Consider the following 6,276-nt stretch of genomic DNA (forward strand, 5'->3'; position numbering starts at 1 on the left):
ATTCCTGTGGCTATTTTACCTGTGACTTTTTCTGTGAATTTTTTCTGACTTTTATTCCCGTTCGTGACTTTTATTTGTGGCTATTTTAGCTGTGACATTTTTCACCTGGATTCATCCACACAAGAAGTAAACGCAAACCATAATATCGGTTGGTACAGAAGCAAATGGTTTGCCGCAAGGACATGTGTTATTTGGAAAAATTGCGGCTAATAGTGGATACCAAAATTTTCTCAGCGTATTAGTTCAGCTGCTGAATTTATGATAGCCTAGGGCGGAATACGTCCAGATCACTTCCAAAGGCAGAAACAAGCTCAACGTCACAAACCTCCATGCGAATAACATGATAACTGCAAATAGCCCACAGAAGAGGGGAGGTAAAGATTATAGTTCATGTTAAGAATTTACAAAGACATTGTTGGTACATCAGTCATTTCAGAAGCAAAATACATAGTACAATATCTCTTGATATGTTACAGTAAAATGAATCAGGTACTGTATGATCATGTCCATAGTAGTGGTAAAAGATAACGGATAAATAATGCTTGGTTTACATCTTTCTGCACACACACATATATTATATATATATATATATATATATATATATATATATATAAATATATATATATATATATATATATATATTATAATATATATATATATAATATATACGTACGTAAATAGCCACATGAAAGGTGAAAAATTAAACACCAGGTACCAAGCGCTTTCGTGTATTGTTGTCACACTTTCTTTCGGGGTACAAAGTCAAATAAATAAATAGAACCATACAATCAAGAAAATTGCACAGAACAAAGATCAACGCCATTAACAGCAAATAATCATTACAAACTGTCGCCACCAAACAAGTAAGAATACTTGAAAATTGCTTTAACGCAACTGAAACTGCAGTTTGTATAACAGGCTGTTGGTAAAGGTGACATATATTTCCCTACAATTTTATAAACAAGGTAACTATCTAATTTAAAAAGACCTGAACTCAGATTCATAAGTTGTTCGTTAAAATGCTTAATAAAGGCAGATTCAATTATGTTTCTTTTACAATATGGTTACAAAATATTACCTCAGATGCATTTTTCCAGTCAATACTATGGTTAAAATCATTCATGTGTACAAATAAAGCACTAGTCGATTGACCTGTTCTAACTGCGTAATGGTGTTGTTTTAGACGGTAATCTAGTCTTTCACCAGTTTGACCAAGGTATTTGTAATTACAGCCAGCACAAGGAATCGTGCAAATACAGCCACTAGTTTGTTTTGGGGAATTACGCACAATGATATATTGGAGTGTTTCTGAATTTTTGTATACCACATCTATCTTGAAAGCTTTCAGAATTTCTGAATAAAAGAAAGATTTACATTATATGGCAGTGTCAAGTATATTTTCTCTCACGAAAGGCTCCCTATTGTTACTTGATAAAAATACTTCTAGCTTTCTGCAAAAGATTTGTCAATTAAAACTTTGGTATTTTAACTTTTTTTCTACATCATAAATTTTACAATTCTCGGAGTCTAGGAATTCCGGACTGCATATCCGTAGTGCCCTTAAAAACGTGCTACAAAAAACTGAGAGCTTTTCATTAAACAGGGGTGGTCGATAATAGTGGATATAAGAACAGACATTGGTAGGTTTTCTATAAACATCAAACACAAAGCTTTGTACCCCGAAGAAGTGTACGCAATACACGAAAGCGCTTGGTACCTGGTCTTTAATTTTTCACCTTTCATGTGGCTATTTACGTACATATTTGTCACGTGCTGTTTGGTGACTTATTGCTGATATGTATATCTACATATATATTTATATATATATATATATATATATATATATATATATATATATATATATATATATATATATATATATATATATATATATATATATATATATATATATATAGTATATATATAAATATATATATATATATATATATATATATATATATATATATTATTTATTATTTATATTTATATATATATATATATATATATATATATATATATATATATATATACATGTGTGTATATATATAAACATACATACACAAACACACACACACACACACACACCACACACGCAACCATGCATTAAAATGTAATCATAACATTCAGTACAGTGATTTCAAAATCCTATCTCAACACAATAGATAACCGGTCATTACCCAATCTCGATTCCCTCTTCATTAAACAGTTATCACCGACCCTCAACAACAATTCAACTGGTGTCCAATTAAAAATTGCCAAATAGACCATTCGTCTGTTCTACCTTCTCGCCTCTTTTGTGTTTTCCCTTCCCTTGCGTCAAAAAAATGAATCGTAATTTATTCAGTCTTCCACATTCTTCTGCGCCGATGAGTTCTCGTCTCGATGTTTTTTTTTTTTTATTGTAATTGAATGCAGAAATTTTTGCTTGTTAGGGTTAATATTGTGTTTATTAATATTGTATAAATACAATAAATAATTTTCTCTGATGTTCACTTTTCTCTCTCTCTTTCTCTCTCTCTCTCTAAAAACTGTCATTATATTATACCTATATATATATATATATATATATATATATATATGATCAATAACCTAGATGATGTGACGCCAGTTTTAACACACACACACACACATATATACATATATATATATATATATAATATATATATATATATATATATATATATATATATATATATATATATATATAAAGTATGCCATGAAGGAAAAATAAACGAAGGAGGATCTGCGAGAACTTTCGACGTTAAACGTCCTTTTACTGGCGAGAAACTGACATAAATGGGGCAAAAGACAATACTAAGAAGAATCATATAACGGACAGATAGGGATTATAAAGAGATTAGTACCTAGAATCCGACACACCTGGAGATGAGAAACCTTCCCAAAGAATTATAAACAATGGGTGCAATTAAAGGTTTAAGACAATCATCTCAGATATAAGGACAAGACAATTAAAGGATTATAGGTGACAGCTATTCAGAACTTGGTAAACAAAACCATATTCACAATACATGTCAGACATACATTATAACAAATACAAGGGTCTAAATGTTACAAATAAAAGGGTCTAAATGAAAAAGGCCACGACTAACAATGAAATTACAATAAAAAGTAAGTTGTATTAAAGCATATTCTAAAAACGATTTCGTGATAAGACATCTCTTGACCTTGCAATTACTGAACTACCAACCCAATTTATTCGGTGGTTGTTTTCACTTAAATGATGATATTGCATTAGATGTTTGCTCAGTTTTTACAGAATATTTATGCTGGCTTAGCCTTACTTCTAGGCCTTTGCTAGACTGTCCGAGATAAAATGAGGGAAACAATCCTTACATTGGCGCAATTTTAATATTATGTTGTTGCTTTCTCTGGGGCCATTTTTTGTATTAACTATTCCTTTTAGTGATGTATTATAGGAAAAAAACAAGGTTGACATTAAGAGCTTTTAACAATGATTTAATGATTTCAAATCCGTTAAAATAAGGCAAACTGAGAATGTTCTTAGAATTTTCTTTCTGCGTGTTACTTACACTATAAAACTTTTTGTGGGCTTTATTTTAACAAATATCTAATATATGTGAAGGATAACATAAATCTTTCCCTATTTTTCTTATGTCTTCAATTTCTTGATCCAAATATTGGGGACTGACAACGCGTAATGCTCGTAAAAAACATAGAGAAAAAAATTGATATTTCTATGTTAAGATGGTGGCCTGAGAGGAAATGAACATAAGTTAAGTTGTTGGTCGTTTTCCTATAAATACTGAATTTACATTGAAATGGTTCTCATTGTATCAAACATCTAATAAAGGGAGGCAATTGTCTTTTTCTAATTCTAAGAGTAAACTTAACGATGGTACCTGGTTATTTAATTTAGAGAGTAAATCATTTTTACATCAATACCGACAGGAAGAACGCTAAGATATCATCACATAACGATACCACTTTACAGGAATATAAATGATATTAGGTAAGTAGCGTTTTTCAAAGAGTTCCATGTACAGGTTGACAGTAGTGGTGATTTCCCATTGCCATGCCAAATATTTGTTAATAAAATTCTCAGGCCACCATCTTAACATAAAAATATCAATTTTTTTCCTCTATGTTTTTACGAGCATTAGGCATTGTCTGTCCACAATATTTGGATCAAGAAATTGAATACATAAGAAAAATAGGGAAAGATTTATGCTATCCTTCACATATATTAGATATTTGTTATAATAAAGCCCACAAAAAGTTTTATAGTGTAAGTAACATGCAGAAAGAAAATTCTAAGAACATTCTCAGTTTGCCTTATTTTAACGGATTTGAAACCATTAAATCAATGTTAAAAAGCTCTTATCAACCTTGTTTTTTCCTATAATAACACACTAAAAGGAATGTTAATAAAAAATGGCCTCAGAGAAAGCAACACATAATAAATAAAATTCCATGTATGGATTGTCCCTCATTTTATCTCGGACAGTCTAGCAAAGCCTAGAAGTAAGGCTAAGCCAGCATAAATATTCTGTAAAAACTGGCAAACATCTAATGCAATATTCATTCTGTTGATGCCCAACGATTAACTGTAAATAATGTTCGTGTTGTCTTGTTATCCCGATGGTTAATGTTAAGGTTTGCTGTGTGGTAGTTTGCTGGTTCGAGTCTACGCTCGGCCATAATAATTGTTTACTTGGTGTTGGGTTGTTTTAGCTAATTTATGCATAGTTATCGGTCACGTGAACTTTTTGGTAATCGATAGTGTCTTCCTGTAAACAAATGAGGAAAGTTATCAGTTTAAAAAGAGATTTCATACAGAACGGATATAACGAATGTAACGAAAGTTGGTATTTACTGAGGAATATTTGGACCGTTTGTTATAGGAACACAATTGTAAGTAAACGCCTATTATATTGTTTTAGAATAGCGGATTCATCTTTTCCCATTTGTAAGCCTACATGATATATAACGTATGCCTTTATATGAGCCTTAATTATATTGACTTTGTGTATTAGCTTTTTGTAATTAGCCGTTATACATGCATAATTTACTTAATTAAGCTTTGTTGCATATTGTTTTCTATCAGTCTTAGTTTATTTAACTCAATAATTTTGTATAAATTAGCATATTATTCATACGTTGATTTCTTTTATCCCATAGTAATTGAACCACATCACATCACATCACATCACATCACTTCAAGTTACGCTACATACGTCAAGTCTACGTGTATAAACGCCTAACAATATAACCATATTGATGTTAACGTCATGGATCTAATAAAGAACTATATGTGCGTATCAAAATTGTGTTTCTCCATCATTCAAGTTAAGCAATAGAAGAATAGTGCATTAACACATTCATTTAAGTGAAAACAACCACCGAATAAATTGGGTTGGTAGTTCAGTAATTGCAAGGTCAAGAGAGTCTTATCACAAAATCTTTTAGAATCTGCTTTAATACAACTTACTTTTCATTGTAATTTCAATGTTAGTCGTGGCCTTTTTTCATTTAGGACCCGTTGTCTTTGTAACATGTTTAAGAATGACCTCAAAGATATAATTACTGACTTAAATAAAAATTCAGTTGCCTTAGAGTTATCTTTGTTATAATGTATGTCTGACATGTATTGTGAATATGGTTTTGTTTACCAAGATTTCTGAATAGCTGTCACCTATAATCCTTTAATTGTCTTGTCCTTGTATCTGAGATGATTGTCTTAAACCTTTAATTGCACCCATTGTTTATGCTTGTTTGGGAAGGTTTCTCCTCTTCCAGGTGTTGTTTGGATTCTAGGTACTAATCTCTTTATAATCCCTACCTGTCAGTTATACGAATCTTCTTGTATTGTCTTTTGCCCCATTTATGTCAGTTTCTGCTTAGTAAAGGACGCTTAACGTCGAAAGATCTCGCAGATCCTCCTTCGTTTATTTTTCCTTCGTGGCATATATCTTTATTTATGGATTTATCACGTTCCTAACTTTCGTGATTCAGTTTTACATATATAATATATATATATATATATATATATATATATATATATATATATATTCTATATACATATATATATTTATATATATATATATATATATATTATATATATATATATATATATATAATGATAATAATAACCTAATACTATGCTCAATATTCGTCGGATTCCTAATGTATGGATTTTTCATTTTCTCTGCTTTTAGCCCTGAAGATGGAATTTATATTGCGAAACGTAGGTGATGGAAATAGATGAAGTTATAACTGAAAATGCTGAAGTTCCTG

Source organism: Macrobrachium nipponense, chromosome 5, assembly GCF_015104395.2.
Source record: "Macrobrachium nipponense isolate FS-2020 chromosome 5, ASM1510439v2, whole genome shotgun sequence".
In the NCBI taxonomy this organism is placed as follows: domain Eukaryota; kingdom Metazoa; phylum Arthropoda; class Malacostraca; order Decapoda; family Palaemonidae; genus Macrobrachium; species Macrobrachium nipponense.